General features: G+C 35.9%; 1 long non-coding RNA gene across 2 annotated transcripts in view; it reads right to left on the reverse strand.

The window, feature by feature from the left end:
• The window catches only part of LOC107970814 (uncharacterized), an 86,681-nt gene extending 73,076 nt beyond the window's left edge, over positions 1–13,605 (reverse strand). For both annotated transcript variants that reach the window (XR_008547148.1, XR_001713738.3), the window contains exon 1: positions 13,504–13,605. This is a non-coding gene — a long non-coding RNA (uncharacterized LOC107970814). The remainder of the gene's footprint in view (positions 1–13,503) is intronic.
• Between the last annotated feature and the right edge of the window lie 13,721 nt (positions 13,606–27,326).

Below are 27,326 nucleotides of genomic sequence, written 5' to 3' on the forward strand. Positions count from 1 at the left end.
TCCCTAAAATAATTATGTTAAAACATATTTGTCTTTATTATTTAACTGTACTTCCTATAATCAGTATATAGGATCATCTTGCTTTTCTATCCATTCTTAAATTTATCATTTAGTCTGAGTATATAGGCCATTTACATTTAATGTGATTATTGATATGATTATGTTTAAATTTACCATCTTGCTATTAGTTTTCAATTTTTTCCATCTATTTATTTCCTTTGCTACTTTTTCTGCTATCTTTTACATTAATTAAAAGTTATTTTGTAGTTTTCTTTTTATTTCCTACCTTTCTTATTAGCTATGCCTATTTTGACATTTCATTGGTTTCTTGGGGATTGAGTAAACATTTTTACATTATCACCATCTAATTTTAAGTGATATTATATCAATTCCTTTTACCTGTAACATAAGAACCTTGCAATACTTTGTCACACATTTTACTTTTACATATTATAAAGCCTACAATACATTGCTATTATTTTTAAAGTCAATTATATTATTTAAAGCTTTAAATAAGAAATAAAAGGCATATAGATTTATCCATGAAGTTACTATTCCCCATGCTTTTCTTTCATTGCATTGATTCATGTTTCCATCTGGTATCAATTTCCTTCTGTTTAAAGCACTGCCTTTAATATTTCTTGTATTGCACATCTGCTTGACATGATTTATTTCATCTTGGATATGTTAAACAAAGTCTTCATTTCACCTTGCTTTTTGAGAGATATTTCCTGGGTATAGAATTATAGTTTGAAAGTATTTTGTTCTTTCAGTATTGAAAGATGTTGTTCCACTGTCTTCTCACTTCCATTGTTTTTATTGTTGTTATGTTAGAGAAATCTGTTATACTTACCTTTGTTTTTCTGTATGTAATGTTTTTTTCTGGTTTCTTTTAAGACTTTTTTCTTTTAACACCAGTCTTGAATAATTTGATTATAATACACTTTGGTATAGTTTTCTTTATATTTATTGCACTTGGGGCTCACTGAACTTTTCATATGTGAGGATTCTGGAAATTTTCCAGTCACTTTTTTCTTCAAATAATGGAATATGCTTCAGAGACTCTAATTGCATATTAGTAGACTTCCATAAATTGTCCCAAAGATCACTGATCTTCTCTATTTATTATTATTCTTTTCTCTTCAGAGTTCCATTTTTGATAGTTTCTACTGCTGTCTCTTCAAGTTCACTAATATTCCCTTCTACAATTTCTAAACTGCTTCATTCCATCCAGCGTATTTTTATTCTCACGAATCAGTTGTTGTATTTAAAAGTTCAAACTGGGTAGTTTTAAAAACCAAATAGAAGCACTATTTGTCTACCAAATAGAGACATCTTTCATGTCTCTATTTAACTTTTGAACATATGTAAACTAGCTATAATAAGAGTATTAGTGCCCTTGTTTGCTAATTTTAACATTTGTATTAGTTCTGGACCCATTTCAATTTATTGCGTTTTGTCCTCAATGTCGCTTGCATTTTCCTACTTCTTTACAAGCCTATAATATTTGAAACATTTTTTTGCTAGTCATTGTGAATTTTACTTCGATGAGTGTTGGATATTTCTGTTTTCACGTAAATATTCCTTAGCCTTGTTCCATGATGCAGTTAAGTTACTTGGAAATGATTTATTCCCTTTGGATCTTACTTTTATGATTTGTTAGACAGAGTCAGAGCGGTGTTTAATCTAGTACTAAATAATCTCACTAGGCAGGCAAGTCTGTTTTGTGTACTCTACCAAATTACCTTTAAATTGTGAGTTTTTAAAATCTGACTGGTGGTACACTGTTACTTCTAATACTAGCAGGTGATTCCTCAACCTTGGACAGCCTCTTGGCATACATTTGTTAGTCAGTATTCAGCTGCATAATTCAAAGGCTATCTTTTACAGATTTCTGGAGTTTTCTGTTTGTTGCTCTCTTCTGTCTGGTACTCAGTCCTTCAAACTCTAGCTGCCTCAGTCTACCCATACTCTCAGCTCTATCTTCCTACACAGGAAATCTACTGGTATTCTACTAGTTTTCTCCCCATTGGCCTAGAAACTCTCTTAAGGAAGTAAGTGTTGGCATGCATTGGGCTCACCTTTTTTTTGCCTACAAACTCTCAGATACCTGTCCTTCCGGGGGGACTGTTGCAGATGAGAGGGTAAAACGTGTCCCTGTTAGTCCATTTTAACTGTAAGTAGAAATGTCTCTTCACAGTTTTAGTCACATTTGGAATAAATGGTCTTTAAAGGTCAGTGCAGCCATATAAATCAGTGATTCTTTCACAGGTCAGAATATCCATAGCTGTGTGAGTTCAGCAGTCCCAAATTATGTGCTACTCAATAGGCTACTCTCAACTCCCTGTTCTTGTTCTTGGCCTGAAGAGCCCTAGCTTTAGCTCACACAATTTCTTGGGTGATAAAGTCCAGCTACTACCATCACCGCTACAGATCCATAAGGCTCTACGCAGCAAGTAGAAACCACTGTTCCTAACCTCTGAGGTCAGAGCTTTGATGACTGTGGCTTCTCTATTGCCTGTGTGGAAGAGTGGAAGAGCTGGGCAATGCAACCCAGGAACTTGGGTAAGCTCATACCCCTGGAGTGGACTCTGACCAGTGAGAGACAGCTGAACCATCAGATAAATTACCTGTGCTTCTTCTACCTCATGCCCATCCTCACCCAAGAGCTCCCACATATAGTGATTTCATTAGGCTTTTCCAGAGATATCCTATATGATTGAACAACGTATTGCATTTTCCTGTGAAATTACTGACCGCTGGATTCATGCCCACCCCGTTTCTTGCCTCATTTCCCTTTTTTCTTCATTTTTATTGCCCTTGCACATAGCTACACTACCCCCACCAAATAACATTTCTGCATAAGTTTTGGTTCACACTCTGTATTCTAGGGTACTCAGGCTAAGAGAGTGGAAAAATTAAAGAATATTAGAAAGACAATAATCATTCCATTAGGTAATACGACTTGTTCCTTTTTTATACAAATTTAAAATGTCTGGTTTGGCATTGTAAAGGAACAAACAAAAATATTTTAAGTTAATATGTTGAAAATTTATCTCAAATTTCCAGCTCTAGGAGAAATATTATAAGAAACTATTGGTCTTGCTGAAGGAAAAAGAACAAAACCCAAATCCTCAGTTCCAGACCAGCTGCCAAACAAGGGCAGGCAAAGAATTTCATATGTAGGTACAATGTCATTGTGGAGGCTGGAATTTTACGGCTTTTATCCAGAATATGATTTGGAAGGTCTGTGGGAGAATAATGACCTAACACGTAAAACAACCTGTAGTTTGCCTGCAATTGTAAACACCATCATGACTTTAAATGGAAGAAACTGAAAATGTTTTTGCCTCAGTGCTCTGCCCTGTGTCATAGCTTTGTGACTTGTTTAAACAAGTTTCCTCGGCACAGTGGAGTGATATTAAACATGTAACACCTAGACCAAGTTACAGGCTGTGCAATGGTAGGAAAAAAAGATCATTTGGTAAGTATGAATTAGAAAGCGAGTAAATAAATTTTAACAGTTTATGTTGACAGCATATTTCTAATAAGAATCTCCTGATAATGTGAGATTTATTCATAAAATGCTGTTTTAGCACAGTGGAAGTCATCATTAAATAATTATTTTTAAACTTCCTTTTATAAATTATTCTTATTTATTCATAAGAATCAATAAAGTGAAATGTTGGGAGCTGGAAGAAAATGCTACCTAGTGTTAACACGATTTTTTTTTTAAGAAACTTAAAGTATTGTGGGTTGAATTACATTTCCCAGTAAGACATGTTGAAGTCGTAACTTCAGTATCTGTGAATGTGATCTTATTTGAAAAAAGGGTCTTTGCAGATATAATCACATTAACATGAGCTCATACTGGATTGGGGTGGTCCCTAATCCACTGATTGGTGTCCTTAAAAGTAGTGCAGAGATATACAGAGACACAAGCAGGGAAGAGGGCAATGTGATGATGGAGGCAGAGATTGGAGTGATGCAACTTGAAGCCAAGGAATGCCAAGGATGCAGCAACCACCAGCAGCGGGGAGAGATATCTGTAACAATTTCCTCCAGACCCTCCAGAAGAAACCAAGCCTGCAAAACTCTTGACTTTGCACTTCTGGCCTCCTGAACTGTGAGAGAATACATTTCTGTTGTTTTATTTCATTCAGTTTGGGGTAATTTGTTACTGAACACAACAGAATTTTATGTAGAACAGAAAAATACTCTTGTAATCATCAAGTCCAATGGGCTGTAATTATTAAAACCACAATTTTAAGTGTACTTTTCTGCATAGTATTAAAAAGTTGCTGAAAACATATAGACAGCTGTTTTCTTATGTGTACTAGTCTGCTTGGGATGCCATAACAAAATACCACAGGCTGAGTGACAACAGAAATTTACTTTCTCACAGTTCTGGAGGCTAGAAGTTCATGATCGAGGTGTTGGCAATTAAAGTTTCTGGTGAGGGCTCTCTTCCTAGCATGCAAATGGCTGCCTCCCTGTTGTGTCCTCACATGTCCCTTCCTTTGTGTGTGTGCCGAGAGAGAGACAGCACTCCAGTGTCTCTTCCTCACCTCTGCTGGATTGGAGACCCACCTTTTTTACTTCATGTAAACTTAATTGCCTCCACAAAGGCCCTATCTCTAGGTACAGTCACATTGAGGACTGAGGCTTCAACATATGAATTTGAGAGGTACACAATTCAGCCCATAACACTGTGGTTATTTTTTATTTACTTGTTTCTTTATTTTTATTTACCCATAATATGATCCCTTCTTCCTGTAACTTTTTTTTTTTTTGAAGTCAAATCTCCCTACAAGACTTGGTTTATATGATTGTTGTAGGAGTAACCAAATCCCCACACCAGGGATGGAATATTACATAGTCCTAGCTACTCAAAGGACTTTATCTTTCTATCCAGAAATGAGCATGAGGTTTAATGAAAGTGTTGGTTGGGACTCTTTACAAAGACATAGTGACCACTACAAATCATATTCCCTGGGGTTGCTAAAGTTAGACTTTACATGATGTGGAGTGAGCCTGCCAGAAGATAGAGCCACATAGAAGAAAGTAAAACCAACGAGAGGAGTGACAGACGACATCCTACTAATATTCATTCAATGTAGTCAGTCAGAAGGTAGTCCCATTATATAGACTTTTGAGTTACCTGAGTCAATAAATTTTCATTTTTGTTTAAACCATAATAAGCTGACATTCTATTTATTCATACTAGTGTCCTGACTATAACAATTCTGAAATTTTAGAAAACTTGTGAATATATAATAATCCTCTATTTTCAGAACAATGATGTTAAATCATGTGATAGGCAGTTTCTAAAATAATCTCCAGTGATCCCCACTTTCTGTTATGTATTTCTCTATACAATCTACTCCTTTTAAGAATAATCCAGGCTGGGTGCAGTGGCTGAGGCCCGTAATCCCAGCACTTTGGGAGGCCGAGGCGGGTGGATCACCTGAGGTCAGGAGTTCGAGACCAGCCTGGCCAACATAGTGAAACCTTGACTCTACGAAAAATACAAAAATTAGCTGGGCGTGGTGGCATGCAGCTGTAATCCCAGCTACTCTGGAGGCTGAGGGAGGAGAATTACTTGAACCTGGGAGGCAGAAGTTGTGGTGAGCAGAGACCGCAAGACTGCACTCCAGCCTCTGCAACCGAGCAAGAATCTATCAAAAAAAAAAAGAATAATCTGAACTTGTTGATTCACTTTTAATGTTTTAATGAACAGAATCAGCATAAGAAATGAGAATCTCACTTAGGTTACGTTATAAAAGACTGCATCTTCTGTCTTGAGTGTTCTGTCTCTTGTTATTTATTGGGTCATTTACCTGGGTGAAACCAGCTGCCATGACATGAGGCTCACCTATTAAAGGACCACATGAGTGAGACTGAAGGTAGATTTTCCCCACACTCCCCAAATAGTTGAGCCTTCAGATAAGACACAGATAAGCCAACCTGATGCTTAGCTACAACTTTATGAGCCAGAAGCACCCAGCTAAGCCACACTTAGATTTCTCCTGCACAGAAATTGTAAGATTACAAATGTTTCAAGCTGCTGTGTTAGGGGTTAATTTGTTACACAGGAATAGATGACTAAGACAAATCACTTTGAATAACAAATTATCAAAGCTACTGGAAAGAAATAATATGCTATAATATATTATTCACAAACAAAGATAGAGCCATTGACCATTTATTAGTTGCTTTCTAGACAGGACACTGATTTTCATTAACACTGAGGATCTCACCTTATAATTACTAATAGGAACAAAGCATCAAAGTATAGAGCTAGAAGAACAGTTTGTGCTTGAAAAACTCAAGTGTGAATGCTGGGTCAGCCACTACTAACTAAATGGTCCTGGAAAATCATTTAAAATTTCTGTGCCTTGGTTTTCCTCATCTATATAATGGAGAAAAGAAAACTTAAAGAATTTCCTGGCGATTATAAATTATGTATGCAGGGCACTGAATCCATGACTGGACATACAGGACAGAGCTCAGTAATAGATGACTATTATTTCTTTGACTATCGGAATTTGTCTTCAAGGTGAAAGATCAGGTTAGCAATAGGAATGCATGACTGGATGTGGTCCCAAGTTGTGACCTCTAGCTTGTTAGCATTGTTTTCTAATCAATTTGCTTGCCCAGACCACAGACCTTATAAGGGCTCACAGACAGCAAGCATAGGAAGGTGTGACAGGCTATTGCGCAATTCAGATTCTCACAGATGAGGTTCCTTGTAGCCCTCCTTTGAAACTGAGAGAGGAAGTATAGGTTAAAGAAAATATCTATGCAATGTGTGAACTTAGTTAGTTTTTCCCCATAACGGGACTTTTCTGATGGTAATATTTAACCAAATGTCCCCAGCACCATTTAATATGCCCCTTTTGGTAAAGGTGTTAAGGCAATGTCAGCTTTGTTTATCTGCTTATACCATAGTTGACTGTGATATTTTCTATCAGTCTAAATTACAGTAATCTTTATATCCCTGGAGGCCAGTTAGGCAGGCTTACAAATCATCAGTCAAATGGGAAAATCAGTACATCTAGAGGTTAAAGCCATTTAAAGTCTGGAAAAATCAAAGCCTATTATTGATTTAGAAAACCCCTGGAGAGTCCTATATATGTTTTGAGTTTGTGAAATCGGAATTATACATTAAATCAATAGAATTATTGACTGTAGCAAACATGAGGTTATTTCTCAATATATTCAAGGCTGATCAGATCCTCCTTAAAAGCATGGTGCCCACTTTAAAAATCCATAACTATAGAGAATCTCTCAAATGGTACCTGTATTGAGTAATAAATAAAAAATTAATAATTATTACTATGAAGCATAGCTATAGAGTTGCCATGAAGATGATAGCTGAGTACATCAGGTGTAGGATAAAACAAAGGATTTTGTTGTTTATAAACCCAGTGTTTGGTGTTTATTTTATAACACAACCTACAACTCTCTATATGTATTTGTGCGTATTTAAAGCATGTAGGAAATAACACAGAATCCAAGGCACCCAAAACTCATTAAAAAATGGAAACAAGGATTCATATGCTGTTATGAAATTGGGCAATCCTAATCCTATTTTAACAGATCAGAGATAGGAGCATTAAAATTATAATTGTCATTTTTTTTTGATTTCAGCAATATGTTCTCATCATAGAAAAAATGGAAAATACTCAAAAAGAATTATTTAAATCATTTATAATTCCAATATCCAGGGATAACTTATTGTAATTTGGCATATATCTCTATAATCTTTCTAAATGAATACTATATCTATATATTTATAGAAATATGTAACACATATTTGAGATTATACTAAAAACATAGTTTTGTGTGCATGCTGCATTTTTACTTAACAGTAATATAATGCCAAACTTGGCTTAATGTTTAATATGTCATTAGGCCAGTATATTGGACACACAAATATAGGCTAGACACTGCATGATTGTAAAGGATATCTTTCAAATAGAATATAACATGCCTCCTGGAGTTGTGTAGTATGACAGCCTATCTTAAACATTCTTAGGAAACACTTGAAATGACCATATGATTGCTCATTACAGGACTATGCCATTCTTTATTAACTATTAGCCTACTCTTAGATGTTTAATTTCTGTTCATTTTTGTTGTTGTAAATAATGCTATGTGAAGTTATCTCTGCAGAAATATTTCTATTCTCCATTCATTCATCCAAGGATGTCCATGGAAGTAGAATATACAAGTCGAAGGATATGTACATTTTAAAGATTCTCTATAGATACTGAAATATATAACAAATGCTTCAAATAACTTCCATGGTCAGTTTTCTCATTCTTAAACCTCTATGTACATCACAGTTCTCCTGGTTTCACTTCAAACTAGAAGAAAAATGTACATCTATGACATGGTTTGGGTGTTTTGTTCCTTCCAAATCTCATGTTGAAATATAATCCCCGATATCGGAGGTGAGGCCTAGTGGGAAGTGTTTGGGTCATGGGGGTTGTGTGTCCCTCATGAATGGCTTGATGCTGTCCTTGCGATAATGAGTGAGTTCTCACTCTGAGTTCATGGTGAATCTGTTTGTTTAAAAGAGTGTGGCACCTCCCCTTTCTCTCTTGCTCTTGCCACGTGACATGCTGGCTGCTAGTCACCTCCCACCATGATTGTCAACTTCCGAGCCCTCACTAGAAGCAGATACCACCCCACCACCATGTTTCCTTTAAAGCCTGCAGAACTGTGAACCAATTAAAACTCTTTTCTTTATAAATTATCCAGCCTCAAGTATTTATAGCAACACAATAATGGCCTAACACAACCTACAACTCTCTATATGTATTTGTGTGTATTTAAAACATGCAGGAAATAACACAGAATCCAAGGCACCCAAAACTCATTAAAAAATGGAATCAAGAATTCATATGCCATTATGAAATTAGCCAGTCCTAAAATCTGACCTCTCTGCATTTTCACATTATTCTCCTCTCTCTATCCCTGCCTTCCTCCCTCCCTTCCTCCAACTGTCAGAATTGTCCTGTAATCAAACATGTTCACATCACAGCTTTTCATTTTCTATTTCCAATCAATTGACCAGTCTAGACCAAGTAGCATCTTGGATCCGTATTACATATTCCTAGACAGTAAGCCAGATTTTTTTTTTCACACTAGTTGTTTCTTCTCACTTAATTGATAACAGTGAAGAACCTCAGATGCCATGACAGGGAGAGAGTAAATGGAAACTGGATAAATTGAACCTGGGTCTGGGACTTTTACTTCAATGACAGCTGCCTATTTGTATATGTTTTATGTATGGGAATTTCTTGTACACTTCCAGAGAAAGAGAGAGAGCATAACAGAGAGTGTGTGTGAGAGAAAAGGTAAATAAAATAAAAGAGAGGAGGCTAGAGGGGAAAAAAGAAAGAGAAAAGAAGGGAAGGGATGGGAATGAAAAGAAATTGATGAAAAAGGAAAGGAAAGAGAAAAGGATGAGAAAGAGAAAGCAAGGGGAGGGAAAGGGGAAGGGAGAATTCTGTGGCTAAAAAAATCACTTGAAATCACTATGTACTACACCTTTTTTGTTGTATCCCGATGGAGAAACAGAACCTTTTTGTATCCTGATGGAGAAACAGAACTTTTTTCTTAAAAAAGAAAGTAAATCTAAAATGTGGATATATGGATACCCAGTATCACATTCATTTCTTTATAGAATACTACCTTTGACAGCTTTTCAAATTCCCATTGACCTCACATTAAGATCTCTCTCTATAAAGGGTTCCTTTAAGGAACATCTTGGTTGCTGTTCCCAGAGACCAATACTTATCTATGAAGCCCCAAAGAATAATAATATGCAACTACCCAAATATCTAAAGAGTAATACTTTTGCTGTGTCAGCCATCTTAGGAATTATGGGACTTTAAAAATATTAGCAACACTGAGATTTTCATGAATTATATAGATAACTTTATGATTCTAGAAACATGTTAAAAGCCAAAAATAGTCCAAGAAGCTATTATGTCTTCTGGGCCACAAATCTGGCTGGTATTAGGGATGACAGTGGAGACCAGTAAGTTGGATTTAAATTAGATATATAAATAAATGTTTATACTTGAAATATTTTGAAGAAACAGAAGTAACTGCAAAATTATGAAGTGTGACTGAGATAGTGTCACAATAGAGAACAAGGAAGCTTAACAGTGCAAGGTTGAATGTAGTGAATGGAAAAAAATAAAATAAAACCATTTCATGTCTTTATTCCATCAAGCTCAAACTGCTTGCTAAACTTCTTACACCATCAATACACAGACCTACCCAGTGTTACTTTCAATGTAATGGCAATAAACTTTCAGTGACATTTGGTGAACTCCATAAAGAAGAGTTTGTTGGTCTTTACCTACTTACGTGAATAATATAATCTCTTCATATTTACATGATAGAGAACTAGAGCCAAAAGCAACAAAAATAAGCAAATAAAAATGTTATTTGTGTTTTGACACATGGTTTAGTTGTCATTAAAGTTTGAGGGTGGCGGGGCACGGCGGCTCACTCCTGTAATCCCAGCACTTTGGGAGGCCGAGGCGTGCGGATCAAGAGGTCAGGAGATCGAGACCATCCTGGCTAACACGGTGAAACCCCTTCTCTACTAAAAATACAAAAAATTAGCCATGTGTGGTGGTGGGCGCCTGTGGTCCCAGCTACTCAGGAGGCTGAGGCAGGAGAATGGTGTGAACCCGGGAGGTGGAGCTTGCAGTGAGCCGAGATCGTGCCACTGTACTCCAGCCTGGGTGACAGAGCGAGACTCTGTCTAAAAAAAAAAAAGAAAGAAAGAAAGAAAAGAAAAGAAAAGAAAAAAAAGCTTTGGGGCTTAAAACTTTTAACGGTGTTGGATTTTGTCTTGACATACTTTGCTCATAGAAATAAAAGTGTTATTGATGTTTGACATTGCCCTTTCGGTCAGCATGACTGAGAGTTCTCAAGACTGCCCCAGAGCCTTCCACTCAGATGATTCCTTTTCTCCTTTTGTATGTACTCATGTGAAAAACAGCTCCTCTTGCTCCCTTTTCCTTCCTCTTTTCCATTCTCATCCTATTCTACTTCCCCTTCTGCCGGAGTACATCTCTAAATACTGTTGGAGGAAGGGAAATTAGAAGTTCTACCTGGCTGCTTCTCCAGCTATGAACAAAAGGACTTCCCACCCAGTCATCTCTCAGGAAGGTGCTGCTGCCACTTCTCCATTACGAAGGTGGAGGGAAGAACACAAGGTCTACTCACTCAGAGCACCTCTATACTTAGCCCAGAAGATTTAGGCAATTATTCATTGAAGGTGTTTGAGTAATTGTGACCAAACTATAAAGAGCTGGGTGGTGGCAGTAGGAGAAGAGTGAGTGATTGAGTTTTGAACCCCTGATCAAGTTATTTTGTCCCTTTATATCACACAACGGGCCCTCACTGCCCAGACTTTTCTTGTTACTCTCGGAGACACCTATCGAGAGTATACCATAGATAGCACATGTATTAAATTGCTCTTACTTCTCCTTGAACTGCTACAGTCCTTTCTTTTAGTAATATGGCCCATCCTCTCTTCTCCTCTCTACCTGAAGCAACAACTTTGTAACTAGTCACCATCAATCCCTTTGATGTCTTGCACATTCCACAGCTCAGGCATGGAATAGTGCTGGCTTATCTCCCCTCCACGTGAGACAAGGGTGGGACTCTGAGTCATGGTCCTACGTTTTTCCTCAGAAAATGGTGGAATAAGTGCAGTTGCCTGGAGGGATGGAAGGAGAGTAGAAAAACAACAGGGTTTTTCATTCTGAACTTCATTTAGTACTCTCTAAAATCAAATACAAAATTTCTTTTGACTCCATCCTTTCTCAAAAGAAATCTATACTTCTTATTACTTTGATATTATCTCTTCCATGTAAACACATACCCCAAGCTTATTATGTGAAAGCAAGCCATGAGTTATTTAAGAAAGTATCCTCTATTAACTTGACAATGAAAACCATTATCAAATAAATTATTTCTCTCTAATCTGGGAGGCTAAAAATATTTTCCTTCCTCACCTGGGGATAATTAATATATTTTATATAGGGAGAAAGGCACTGAAATAAATCACATTATTAAATTGGGACCAAAATTTCATTTTCACAATAGAGGAAAAGATTTTGATTAAAACTTTATCTTGAAAAATAAAACCAAAATTATAAAAATGTGATAAAATATAATCTGATATTTAATCAAACTTTGTTTATAACTGCAAACATAGTTCAATTCTTGGAAAAGACAAATATATTTGTTTTTTTGCTGACAAATCTATAGTATTGCATGTTACCACATTCTACACCAAACATTTGATTATTTTCAATACAATTAAGTGGATTATTTTTGCAAATATATATATGTATGTATATACACTCAATCAATTTTTGCAAGGACCTCTCTTAGATCATCTTAAATTCTTGAGTTTTCAAATCATTCTCTTTTGCAACTTCAGTCCTGTCCACATCCTTAGTTTTTTTTTTTTTTTTTCCTTCTCAATTGTTTGCTCATTTGCCAATGGCATTGAATAAGATCTAAGTATTTTTCTAACAATTCTTTCCTGGACTTCATGGAATTCTGTATCTTTTGCAAAACATTAAGTCTCATTTGGTAATAAATTTGCAATATATTTACCTTGCAAACATCCAGGAATAGAGGTAAAGTAAACCACAAAGAGATAGAAAGTTGCATGCAGGAGATGTCTATACAGATTCTACTGTTAAAGCAAGATACTTAAAGGGTATTTGAGAGAGAACTGAAGTTTCATGTTAGTTCATCCATGAATTTTCTTTTTGATTCTCTATGCAACCTTGTAATACAGGTCCCTAGAAAATAACTACACAGATAAACAAGGACCCTGTGTATAAGAAAATGAGGTTTAACTCAATTGGCTTCCCAAGATCTCTTAGAGAATTAAAAAGAAAAGGAAAAACTACTCTATGCTTCTTAATTTGTTCTTGTTTTATAAATCTTGATAAAGTCATGCATATTAAGCAGTCAAAATTCCTATGGAATCATTTGTAAAACTAATAGTGCAAGCAATTAAATATGTCTGGATTTTACTCTGGGTACTAATAGGACTGGTTCCAGGCAAAGCTGTGATGTGAAAGGAAGAGATATTCATGTTTACCCTCCTCCAAGTTTGTGTTAGGTAAATTTTCTTAGATGCTTTGGTACTTGTACTCTTTCTTTTCTGAATTTCCAACACTGTTCTCCTGGTTATCTATGATCACATGACGAACTACACCACAACTTAGTGGCTTAAAATAATATTGCATTATTATTTCTCATGATTCTGTGAGTTTATGAGTCTAGTTACGTGGTTCTCACTTGAAGTCTTATATGTGATAACAGGCAGATGTTAGTTGGGGCTACAATCATCTGGAGTCATCCATAATGATTCACTCATATGGTTGGTAATTAATGCTGCTACCAGCTGGTAGCTCAATTGGGACTGTTAAGCAGAGTACCTACCCTTGGCCCCTCTGTTTGGTTTAAAATCCTCTCAGAATAACAGCAGGAGCATCCAAGAAGTAAACACTCCAAGAGACTCAGGCAGAAGCTGTAAGACTCATCATAGTGACAGCATCAGAAGACACAGAATGTCTCTTTTGCTACATTCTATTGGCCAAGCAAGTCATCAAGGCCAGTTCAGATTCAACAGGATGAGGAGGAAATTAGCCTACAACTTCTGATGCGAGAGTGTCACATTAGGAAGGCATGTGGAATTGGGGATGCTATTGTGGTCATCTTTGGAAAATATTATCTTCCATGCCCTCCAAGTTGCCTCCAGAAACCAAGGTTACCCAGAGTGTGAACTTGTTCCAGATCCTGCTTCCCCCAAGTGTACCCCATTATGAAAGCCTGTTTTCATCTTCTCTTCACTCAAAATGAACTTTTTCTATGTTTATGGCCTATAACCATGCTTCCTTCTGGGAAACTGAAAAATAATGTAGATTAATGTGTTAATGACTATTGAGCTATTGCCTAACACTGGTAACATATTTGTCGTCAAGCCATAATTTTGTCACGGTAAATGACTTAACTCAACATAAATAATTAAGAACAATTTTTGAATATTTTCAAAATGTATGATGAATAATAAATACCTTCTTATGGGCCATGTAGTAAACTCAGTGATATATGTATATAGTAACTAATTTACTATTCATTGCAATCCTGTGAGTTAGATATTATTTGCATGTTCATTTAGCAGGTAAGGAAATTAAGGCTTAGAGAAAGTAGAAGCCTTGACAAGTATTTCATCACTAGTAAAGGACAGGGTTTGAATTTCTTCCCAGATGTATATGAGACCCAATTGTTCCTCCAACCACTAAGAATATTGCCTCCCATGCTAACAAAATCTGTCTCCAGTCCCAAGAATATAAAACCTTTTTGAACTTCCTTTTCTTCTAGTGTTTTACAAGCCATCAAATTTTCATCTTTTTATGGGATTTTCAAATAAGATACAAAATATATATAATTGTCCTTAACTTTTAATTCATCTTGCCCCTTATCACAAACACAGTATAATACATAACAGTTGAATGAGAAAAATAGTAAAGAAGGTTGATTCTGCTTATTATTTGGTCAAAATAATAAACATATATACATGTACACACACAAAGTAGAGTCTAAATTTGGAGGGTTTTCCAAAATATCTTACTTCAGTCAGAGTAGGAATATTTTCCTTTTACTTGAATCATACCTAGGATTTAAATTTGGTTCAAGTTAAAATATGAAGTGATCCCATTCATGATATTTCTTTATTAGAAAGTATAAGGGACAAATACAAGAAATGCCAAAAAATGAGCTTCTCTCTCAACTTGTAGGAACTTCTCAGTTCTATTGCTATTGCATATATTTATTATTTTCTGGCAGCATCTCTTGGAGTTTGTTCTCTCCTTGTCCTTAGTTCCTATATGTGCAGCTGACCCACCCTACAGTTCTAGGGTTGAAACATAACCTAGAGCCTTCCAAAAGAGTGACCATTTCCATGGCTACAACAATCAATTTAGGGGTAGGTATGTGAAAAAACAAAAAACAAAAACAAAATTTAGAGTCCTCATAAATATTTTTGCAAGTACTCTTAGGTAAAAGACTCCCCTTTGCTCTGAGAAAGCTAATGATGTGGATGATGTAAGCCCAGCATTACACTGGGTGACCCCTAGGCTGTGGTAGGTAATCTGCATTAACTCCTTCTTATCTTTGCATGCATGCCCTTTGCATTGTGACTTTGCTACTTGTGGCAAGAGATGAAGTCCTTAGAAACCATACAGAAAGAGTCTGCCATAAATAAATTATTCAATAGAAAAGTAAAAAGAGATAAATAGAAAGAGATTTTAAAGCTGTAGGGACCTTAAGATTTCATTTAAGCTTCTAGATCTAGTGACACATGAAGTCCATCCTGGACTTTGTAGATACATAAGTAAATAAAATCTATTTTTACATAAGCTATTTGAAAGGGGGTTTCTGTCACTTGTGCCAAAATTGATCTGGCTTACATTTCAAATTATGTGTCCTTATGAATTTCAACTTAAAAATTGTAAAATTTGAGATATAGAAATAATAAAATGTTTGAAATAAGCTTCAAGTAGGAGTTACTATTTCTACTCCTTAACTATTAAATATAATAGCTAATATTTATAAAAATACATGGATATTATTTAAAATTTGTTATATATAATTATTACTTTTTATTAATATTAGCAGATCTAATAAACTGTGTAGCTAGTATCTAAAATTCCAATCTCATATTATTTGTAGTTACTATATGCTCAACTTCTTGACCCATTATCAACTATTAAAATACTCCTAAATTATGATAATTCATACTTTTCCTATTTAATATATATTAAATATGGCTGTTTTCTTTTTTAAAATTTTTCAATGTCTTAACACAGTTTATCATTCAACAAACATTTATTGAGTATATTTTTAAAATGTTTACTGATTATATATCATGTGCTAAACACAACTCAAGACATTGGAAACTTCTCAATGAATAAAATACATAAAGCCTACGTTCTTACAGAGTATATGTATTGGGGATGAGAACAATAAGCAAATAAGTATTAAATAATATAATTTATTTTGACAGGTGTTAGAAAAACAAGGGAAGAAAATGACAGAAAGAGAGGTGATATTTTGTGGGGCCAAAAAGTCCTCTTTGAAGTGGTGATATTTTAGTAACATAAACTTGAATTATGGGAAGAAGGTAGCTATGGAAATTTCTGGCTAAAATGTTTTAGGCAGAGGGAATAGCAAGTTATTTAAAATTAAAATAGAAAAAATAAGTACATAGATAAATTCGGCATACAGAAATACACAAAATGTTCATCACTTTTATCTTTTTTGAAATTACTATTTTTAAAAAATATAAAATGTGGGGTATAATATGATTAGATAACACTCCAAGATATTACAACTAGGTTGATGTTTAATAAAATTATGTAAAAAATACATAAGAATATTAAGGGGAGCATCTGCCCAGGGATATGGGGTGGCAGCCTAATGAGACATGTTGGAGCCTGAATGGGGTGAGCAGAGTATCTTCACGAGGAAAAGGTCAGTGACAGCAACATCCCTGCACAGTGTATCAGAGCCCAGCATGAGTGAGGAAAACATGTAAGTTTGGTGTGGCAGTGTAGCACTAGGAAGTTGAATACACAAGAAGCAATGATCAAAAAAATACATTAAGCATAATAAGAGCCTAGTTTCTCAAATGTCAGACAAAAGGGTTACAGACAGGAAAAAAGAAAAAGCAAGAATGAACTCTGTGGTGTTGGATTTTGCAAACAATGGCATTATTGTGAACTATTAGATAGATGATAGCTAGCTAGACAGATGATAGATAGATGATAGATAGATAGATAGATAGATAGATAGATAGATAGATAGATAGATAGATGATAGATGCTCCATATAAATGTAAGTGTGTGGGGTGTGTGTGTTTGTGTGTGTGTATATTCCCTACCTCTCGCAGCTTGGGATCGTTAATCTCCAATAGTAATGAGCACACCTCACACTCAGATTCTGATTTCTAAATAGCATGGTCCACTCAAGGGAAGCAGAACTCCTTGGAGAACTGATTCATTTAGGGTTGGGAAAGAGAAGCTGTAATATGAGCGTGGAATATCTTGTCAAAAAGAAATAAATTCTTAGAAAATGATAGAGAAATGTCAAAGGGACACTACAGAAGTTACCTTGAAAGGAAACCCACTGACCAAATCTGGGGAAATTTTAACATCAAAGTAAATAATGAGAATATTGGACTGTGACCCATTAAATAAAATGAGAATCCATTAATCCATGCGGATATAAATTAATTAAAATTTTGATGAGAAATTGAATATTTGCATAGCCTCAAAATACCTACCCACAGAAAATATTTATTAATTATAAAAAGAAAGAAAGTATGGTGAGAAGCCTGGAAGATACCACCTAAATCAGGTAATCAAAGTTAACTTCACCAGTAATGGAATAAATCAAACTTATGTGTCACCTGATGGGATGAAAGCATTCAGAGTCACTTTGTGATATTCATGCCCAACTTGCATAACTTTAATCTTCTAATCATGAGGAAACATGTGATAAACCCAGTGGAGAAACATTCTAACAAATGACAGTCCTATAATATCTTTAAGAGTGTCATGGTTCTGAAGTCAAGGAAAGACTAAACAACTGTTCCAGAATGAAGGAGTTCAAAATAAGACGACAACTAAATGTTGCACTTAATTCTGTACTGGTTCTTTTCTTATAAAGTACCATATTGAAATAAAGTAGCATATTGAAACTGCTGGAAAAACGTGAATGGAATCTAGGGCTTAGATGGTAGTAATGTATTAATATAAACTTCCTAAATGTGGTTATGTAATAGAAAGTCTTTGATCTATGCTAAAGTATTTAGGGGTGATGAGGCATTGTGATGTTCCTTCACTCTCACATGGCTCAGGAAAGTGTTATTTAAATTATTCTTGCAATTTTTCTAAGGTTGAGATTTTTTTCAAAATAAGAGCATTTTTTAAAACTTAAGTGACAAGGACAGAATAATTCAGCAACACTTAGTGATAACAAGATAAGAGTAAGTATTACAATGAGAAATTGAAGGACCTAAAGTAGAGCCACTTACTCTGCTAGTATTATTATATTATCAACACTAGTTTAGGTCGTCCCCAGGCAGGCCTTTAATTCTCAGTGTCAAGAAATTAGAAATTAATATAAGACCCTAACATCTAGAATATGGAATACACACACACATATTTAAAATAAATCTTATGTTTTGTACTTTCTACCTAAAATATGTGGTGTAGTGATTCTAAGTCAACCATATTTTGTCTTTGAAAATTCTGAGCCCTCCATGAAATACCTAGGTATACATACTAACAGATTATGTGTAAATGTGTATTCTAATATAAATTCCTGGACATACAGAAGTCCCAAGTAGGCAAAAATTAGGTAAGTGGTTCTCCATACAGAATTCCCTCGTATACATAATAGTTCTCCTAGATGTTCTACCTGTGAGACTATATTTTAAAATGCTGAGCTAAATTGAATGTGATATAAATATTTACATAATGAAATTCCCAAATTAGGTCTACAAAACTTAATTATAAGTGAAGATCTAATATAAACATTCTTTGGATTTTAGTGCCAGAGTAATTCTTTGAAGTATAGTTAAGAATAAAAGGAAAGTAATTAATAATAAATCACTCCACCCTCAAGAGTCATAAATCTATTTGCACTTTAAAATCTTCATTCTTATATAAAGATTATAATCTTAATGTTTCTTTGGAAAGTGACAAAATTTACATAAAATCAAAAGATTAAGTCTTCTTAACTGACTTTGCTGTCCTTGGAAATGGGAGGTATCAGTTTTAATGGGAGGAAAGACTAATTGATGGATTAATTTCTGTTTGTCTAGTCCTTTGAAGATTAAGTGTTACCCAAACGCAATAATATTAAGATTTATTCATCACTATCAAGAGCAAAGCCTATCATAGATATAAATTCCCCATAATCAATCTTTCACTTATAAATGGAATCAGATTAATTCTATTAACAAAAATTAAAATAAAATGTAAGATTCCAATACCTCCCCCAAAGGACAGCAGCAATTAAGTTCAGTAATTGTGACAAGTATAAATAGTGCTATTGTCTTATTTTATTTTCTGTTGCTTAGAGCAGAACATCTGAAACTAGGTAACCTATAAAGAAAAGGAATTTATTTCTTACAGTTATGGAGGCTCAGAAGTCCAAGGTTGAGAGGCTGCATTTGGCGAGGTCCTTCTTGCTGGTGGGAACTCTCTGTAGAGCCCAGAGGCAGCTCAGGGCATCACAAGATAAGGGGGCTAAACATACCAGCTCAGGTCTTTCTTCTTTTTATGAAGCCACCAGTCTCACACCTATGATAACCCATTGATCCATTAATTCATGAGTGGATCACCTCATTCATGAGAGCCCTCATGACTCAATCACCTCTTAAAGGCCCCACATCTCAATACTGCCACAAAAAAGTTTCAACATAATTTTCAGAGGGAACAAACATTCCAATCATAGCAGCTATGTTCCTTAGTGAATTGTTTTATCTGCAGATAATATAAGCATTACAGAATACATCAAAATGTATCAGATTTGCTGACTCCTTATTTTACACTTACATTAGACTGTGTCATTTTGTTAACTTTCGTAAATGCAGATTGATGCTTGGTCTGAACATAACTTCTGAAAGCATTCAAAGCTTATATTAATTAATAAAACATTCCTTTTAAATTAAATCTTTATACTACTTTAATTTCTTAGAATTGATTTGGAGACATTGGAGGAAAATATATACATATTCCCTGGAGCTTCCAAAAATAATATCTAAGTATTACTCCTAGATAGCATTTTTCTTGGTTTACCATGACAATGAATAAAATTCCAAATTGAGTCATAGATTATAATGTGCTCTTGGAATAGTGCTAACAAATTTATAAAAATTAAAAAAAAACCAGGCCAACACTATTTAAAGTAGCCATGTAATACCTCTTATTTTACTTTAGATGTTTATAGGACTATGTAAACTGAATGACAAATTATTTTATCTAAGACCAAACTGAATTCTTGGCTCCTTTCAGTGGAATTTTATGCGATATCTGAATATATTTTCTGTTACCCAATCAGAACTGTTTATTGAATGTCTTTCATAATCTCAATGTACTGCTAGATGTTGGGCAGGATATAAGAGAATTTTAAGCACACCACCCTGTTCCAGAAAACTTTCAAAATACTTCACAAAGATAAATTTTAAAAACAAGTTAGTATAAATTAAAAATAAATTTAAAAGAAGACAAATTAACAAAGGTAGAGACACAAGATGTTACACAATCACATGCAAAAATGTAAACTTCCTCCCCAACCTAATTCCATACAGACATTCCCTTATTCACTCACTCCAGTCATACCAGCCTCATATCTGATTTGTCAACATGGGAGCTCTTGGGAACTTGCTTTTCCTCTACTATGTTCCTCCCACTTGGAATGCTGATCACCTCAGTTATAACAGCACTCTACATTTATTCTATGTGTTGCCTACCTTTACTGCCTTCAAAGCATTTACTACATTGGAAAATTATTATTTATTTGATAGTTTGTGTGTCCATTGTCTTCTGAACCAATTAGAAGGTCATCTCCATAATGACAAGGACTCCCTCTTTACATTTGCATCCTCAGTACCTAGTACGATATCTAGGATATAGTAGGTGCTTAATAAATATTTGTTAAATGAATACATTAAATATAGAAATGCATTATTATTTTTCTGAGCTCGCAATAAATTAAAATTAAAACATTTTTGTGGGCTCCTAAAGGTATTGTGGGTTCTTAGACTCTATGTCTACTGTGCTTATAGAATAAGTTTACTCTTTTTCCAACGGTAATTTAGATGCCACTTCATCCCCCCAAACACTTCTCTGATCCCAATAACTGTAGAAATGAACACACAACATGCATTACTCTTTTATCTTCTCCACTTTGATAGCACTTTCTATGAGCCCCAATAAACTTCATAATAGACTAGAAGCAAAGTCTGTATCTAATTTATCTTTCTACTCCTCAAAGCTTCCACCACAAAGCTTGACTTTTTTTTTTTTTTTTTTTTTTGAGGCAGAGTCTCGCTGTGTCGCCCAGGCTGGAGTGCAGGGGCGCAATCTCGGCTCACTGCAAGCTCCGCCTCCCAGGTTCACGCCATTCTCCTGCCTCAGCCTCCAGAGTAGCTGGGACTACAGGCACCTGCCACCATGCCCGGCTAATTTTTTGTATTTTTGGTAGAGACGGGGTTTCACCATGTTAGCCAGGATGGTCTCGATCTCCTGACCTCGTGATCCACCCGCCTCGGCCTCCCAAAGTGCTGGGATTACAGGCATGAGCCACCATGCCCAGCGGCAAAGCTTGACATTTTCTAATTAACAATAAATGTATTTTGATTTCATATTGGATTCCTATACTAATAATATCAGTTCTAACAGTTAAGGAAGTTTCATGAAACGAAAACTACTTTAGATGGCCCTAGAGGCATTGACGATTCATGTCATAAGTGATAAAATGTTGAACACCTTTGGTAGAAACACTTCGTTGGTCACACCTCCTAAAATAATAGATAAATTGGGACCAGATGACAAAGAACCATGAATTTCTTTTTTATTATTATTATACTTTAAGTTCTGGAGTACATGTGCAGAATGTGCAGTTTTTTTACCTAGGTATACATGTGCCATGGTGGTTTGCTGCACCCATCAACCCATCACCTACATTAGGTATTTCCCCTATGCTATTCCTCCCCTAGTCCCCCATCCCCCCGACAGGCCCCAGTGTGTAACGTTCCCCTCCCTGTGTCCATGTGTTCTCATTGTTCAATTCCCACTTATGAGTGAAAATATGTGGTGTTAGGTTTTCTGTTCTTGTGATAGTTTGCTGAGAATTATGGTTTCCAGCTTCATCCATGTTCCTGCAAAGGACATGAACTCATCCATTTTGATGGCTACATAGTATTCTATGGTGTATATTTGCCACATTTTCTTTATCCAGTCTATTATTGATGGACATTTAGGTTAGTTCCAAGTCTTTGCTATTGTGAATAGTGCTGCAATAAACAGACATGTGCATGTGTCTTTATAGTAGAATAATTTATAATTCTTTGGGTATATACCCAGTAATGGGATTGCTGGATCAAATGGTATTTCTAGTTCTAGATCCTTGAGGAATTGCCACACTGTCTTCCACAATGGTCGAACTAATTTACACTCACACCAATAGTATAAAAGCATTCCTATTTCTCCACATCCTCATCAGAATCTGTTGTTTCCTGACTTTTTAATGATAGCCATTGTAACTGGTGTGAGATGGTATCTCACTGTGGTTTTGATTTGCATTTCTCTAATGACCAGTGATGACGAGCATTTTTTCATGTTTGTTGGCTGCATAAATGTCTTCTTTTGAGAAGTGTCTGTTCATATCCTTTGCCTACTTTTCCAGGGGGTTGTTTGTTTTTCTCTTGTAAATTTGTTTAAATTCTTTGTAGATTCTGGATATTAGCCCTTTGTGAGATAGATAGATTGCAAAATTTTTCTCCCATTCTGTAGGTTGCCTGTTCACTCTGATGATAATTCCTTTTGCTGTGCAGAAGCTTTTTAGTTTAATTAGATGCCATTTGTCAATTTTGGCTTTTGTTGCCATTGCTTTTGGTGTTTTAGACATGAAGTCTTTGCCCATGCCTATGTCCTGAATGGTAATGCCTAGGTTTTCTTCTAGGATTTTTAAGGTTTTAGGTCTTACGTTTAAGTCTTTAATCCATCTTGAGTTGATTTTTGTATAAGGTGTAAGGAAGGGGTCCAGTTTCAGTTTTCTGTCTATGGCTAGCCAGTTTTCCCAACACCAATTATTAAACAGGGAGTCTTTTCCTCATTGCTTGTTTGTGTCAGGTTTGTCCAAGATCAGATGGTTGTAGATGTGTGACATTATTTCTGAGGTCTCTGTTCTGTTCTATTGGTCTATATATCTGTTTTGGTAACAGTACCATGCTGTTTTGGTTGCTGTAGCCTTGTAATATAGTTTGAAGTCAGGTAGCATGATGCCTCCAGCTTTGTTCTTTTTGCTTAGGATTGTCTTGGCTATGCGGGCTCTTTTTTGGTTCCATATGAAGTTTAAAGTAGTTTTTTCCAATTCTGTGAAGAAAGTCAATGGTAGCTTGATGGGGATAGCATTGAATCTGTAAATTACTTTGGGCAGTATGGCCATTTTCATGATATTGATTCTTCCTATCCATGAGCATGGAATGTTTTTCCATTTGTTTATGTCCTCTCTTATGTCCTTGAACAGGTTTGTAGTTCTCCTTGAAGAGGTCCTTCACATCCCTTGTAAGCTGGATTCATAGGTATTTTATTCTCTAAGCAGCAATTGTGAATGGGAGTTCACTCAAGATTTGGCTGTTTGTCTGTTATTGGTGTATAGGAATGCTTGTGATTTTTGCACATTGATTTTGTACCTGAGAATTTACTGAAGTTGCTTATCAGCTTAAGGAGATTTTGTGCTGAGATGACGGGGTTTTCTAAATATACAATCAGGTCATCTGCGAACAGAGACAATTTGACTTCCTCTCTTCCTATTTGAATACCCTTTATTTCTTTCTCTCACCTGATTGCCCTGGCCAGAACTTCCAATACTATGCTGAATAGTAGTGGTGAGAGAGGGCATCCTTGTCTTGTGCCAGTTTTCAAAGGGAATGCTTCCAGTTTTTGCCCATTCAGTATAATATTGGCTGTAGGTTTGTCATCAATAGCTCTTATTATTTTGAGATAGGTACCACTGATACCTAGTTTATTGAGAGATTTTAGCATGAAGGGGTGTTGAATTTTGTCAAAGGCCTTTTCTGCATCTATTGAGATAACAATGTGTTTATGTCATTGGTTCTGTGTATGTGATGTATCACATTTATTGATTTGCATATGTTGAACCAGCCTTGCATCCCAGGTATGAAGACGACTTGGTCGTGGTGGATAAGCTTTTTGATGTGCTGCTGGATTCGGTTTGCCAGTATTTTATTGAGGATTCTCACATCGATGTTCATCAGGGATATTGGCCTGAAATTTTCTTTTTTTGTTGTTTCTCTGCCAGAACCGTGAATTTCAAGTACAGAATTTGAGTGTTTTTGTTTTTTGTTTGTTTGTTTGTTTGTTTGACAGAGTCTTTCACTCTATCACTTGGGCTGGAGTGTAGTGGTGCAATTTCAGCTCACTGCAACCTCAACCTCCTGGGCTCAAGTGATCCTCCTGCCTCAGCCTCCAAGTAGCTGAACTACAGGCATGCACCACCATGCCTGGCCAATTTTCCTTTTTTTTTTTTTTTGGTAGAGATGGGGTTTTGCCATGTTGCCCAGACTGTTCTTGAACTCCCTGGGCTCAAGCTATGCACCCATCTCGACCTGTCACAGTGCTAGGATTACAGGCATGAGCCATCATGCCCAGCTGAGTATTGGGATCTTGATGCAGTAATCTATGAGGAGAGCCTGTAGGTTCTTGACCAGGAAAGAAACATGGTGAGAATGTTATTTTAGGAAGATTTATCTCTGAGTTGGGCATTGAAGAGATTAAAGCAGGAAAAGTCTGGAGACAAGGAAACAAGAAAAATTGTAGAAATGAATTAGTATGACTAGACTATGCACCAAGATATAGTTTCATTCTAGTTTTTGTCTTACTTTTTACTTCATTTAATGGTAAATACAAGGCATTGTATTCAGGATATTCATTTTCTAAGCTACTTCTTTTTTCAAAAATTTATTATCTTGGCCAGGTGTGGTGGCTCACACCCGTAACCCCAGCACTTTGGCAGGCTGAGGCAAGAGGTTTGCTTGAGCCCAAAAGTTTGAGACAATCCTGGGCAACATAGCGAGACTCTATCTCTACAAAAAAAATAAAAAATAAAAAAAAATTAGCCAAGCATTGTGGCATGTGCCTGTAGTTCTACTCGGGGGTCTAAGGCTGGAGCGTTACCCGAGCCTTGTAGTTCGAGGCTGCAGTGAGCTATGATCATGCCACTGCACTCTTGCCTGGGTTATAAAGTGAGACCATGTTTGAAAAAAAAAAAAGTCATGATCTTAAATGTCTTGACACATGTTTCATCAGAAACATTGCCTATTTCCTTCACACATGAAGCAACAATGTATTCTTAAATTTTCAGTCCAATTAGTCAACAATCAAGCAATTTTTGAACAATCTTGGTAACTTTTTTTGACTGAGGCCACATCAGATTCAAATGCAAAAGCATAATAAAAATAACTCTTCTATATGTGGTACTTTCTAATAAAAAACTTTAAGTTACACTATTTTATTTATTACTATATCAACAAATTATTGGTATTACATAAAACTCATTTTATTGAAGACAAAACTGGTAAGTTATGAAGCTAAGAAATGAACCTAGTGTATCTGACACAGAGCCCATTTGCCTTCTGTCGACCTTCTCAAGGAAGGTAAACATATACATAAGACCATCATACTAGAAAGTAAGAGAGCAGATGCCACAAGGTCTAAACCCCTGCCCAAAATAAGATCTCATGAAAACACTGAACATGGAAACATGAAAACTTTAACTGGACCTTGAAATTGTAGCTTGTTCAGAGAACATTCTGAATAGAGTAAACAGCAGGAATGAAGAGTGGAGATAAGAATCATCTTGTCCTGTATCTAGAAAGGCTGTGTAAATGATAACACCAGATGAGAGGTTTCATGTTGAGTCATAGAGTGAATTGAACTGGATCAGTAAGATATGGTAAGAAAGAAAAATGAGACATGAAGAATGCTTCAAAGAAGTCTAATTTAAAAAACAGGCCGGGAACGATGGCTCATGCCTATAATCCCCACACTTTGGGAGGCCAAGGCGGGAGGACCACCTGAGGTTAGGAGTTTGAGACCAGCCTGGCCAACATGGCAAAACCCTGTCTCTACTAAAAGTACAAAAATTAGCCAGGTGTGGTGGTGGGCGCCTGTAATGCCAGATACTCAGGAGGCTGAGGCATGAGAATTGCTTGAACCCAGGAGGTGGAGGTTGCAGTGAGCCGAGATCGCGCCACTGCACTCCAGCCTGGGCGCCAAGAGCAAGACTCTGAAAAAAAAAAAAAAAAACCAAAAAACCCAAAAAACACCTGAGTATGTGGGAGAATCACCACCCGGGAAGAGGAATATGGACGGAAGAACACAAAGAAAGGAGGGCTGACAAGAGAAAGGATAATGACTTTAGTTTTTAATATGCTATATCCACATGCAGTTATTTTTCATATAAAGTTCCTCAGTAGACAACTGGGGATGGCAAAATTCAACTGAATTATAAACAGAGAGACTAGAAGCTCTTAGAGTAACCCGTTACTAAAGAGAGTGCGGACTGAGCCATGTTGGCATCTATCAAGGAAGCCTGAAAAAATATGGTTACATCTTCAAAAACGCAATACTTAGAGAAAAAAAAAAAACGTGAATTATATGGGGCATAGATAGTCATGTATATCAAAAAATTGTCAAAAAATTGTAGGGCAAGTTAAAATAGGGATTAAATACACTTGTGTAAAGGTATGATTTCCCTGAACTTAAAGTTGGAAATTTTTAAAAAGGTATGATTTTCCTGTATTATTCCCCATTTACTTTGCGTACAAAAAAAAAAAAAAAAAAGAAACTGAGATTTTAAATTTTGCTCATTGTAGCATATACCAGTATACAACAACCACTTGCACCACAGGAATTTCTGTGTGTGAATGGAGGAGGGGGTCACTGGACAAGCTTACAATGTGCAAGAAGTAGAAATAGGCCTTTCCTTTGTGCTACTAAATTTAATTCTCTCAAAAGCTTGTGGTCTGGCTACTATCATTATTTTCAAGTTGGAGAGGTAAGTGTGGAGCTCACACTACTTGTTTACTGGATTGGAGAGCCACTATTCAAGCCCAGATTTGCCTGACTCTGGAACAGGCACTTTTGTCTACTATATTGTAAATTTCACTAAAATTAATGGGCTGAGTTAAGTCTGGATGCTGGAATACGAATGAGTAATTGAATGTGTTCAAAATTATAGGTCACATTTCATCACCATGCAGCAAAGGTGGGTTCCTCACCAACTCTCATCACTATTGCTCAATAACAGGAAATTAAAGATATTTAGCACATTTTTAAATAAATAAACTCAGCTTAATTCCACTTATCTTTTTCCTCCCAAACCTTTGAGGTATGTATCTACAATGTGCAAGGCTCTAGGCCTTCTCTTGAATTCATTTCATAAGC

Source organism: Pan troglodytes, chromosome 2, assembly GCF_028858775.2.
Source record: "Pan troglodytes isolate AG18354 chromosome 2, NHGRI_mPanTro3-v2.0_pri, whole genome shotgun sequence".
NCBI lineage: Eukaryota > Metazoa > Chordata > Mammalia > Primates > Hominidae > Pan > Pan troglodytes.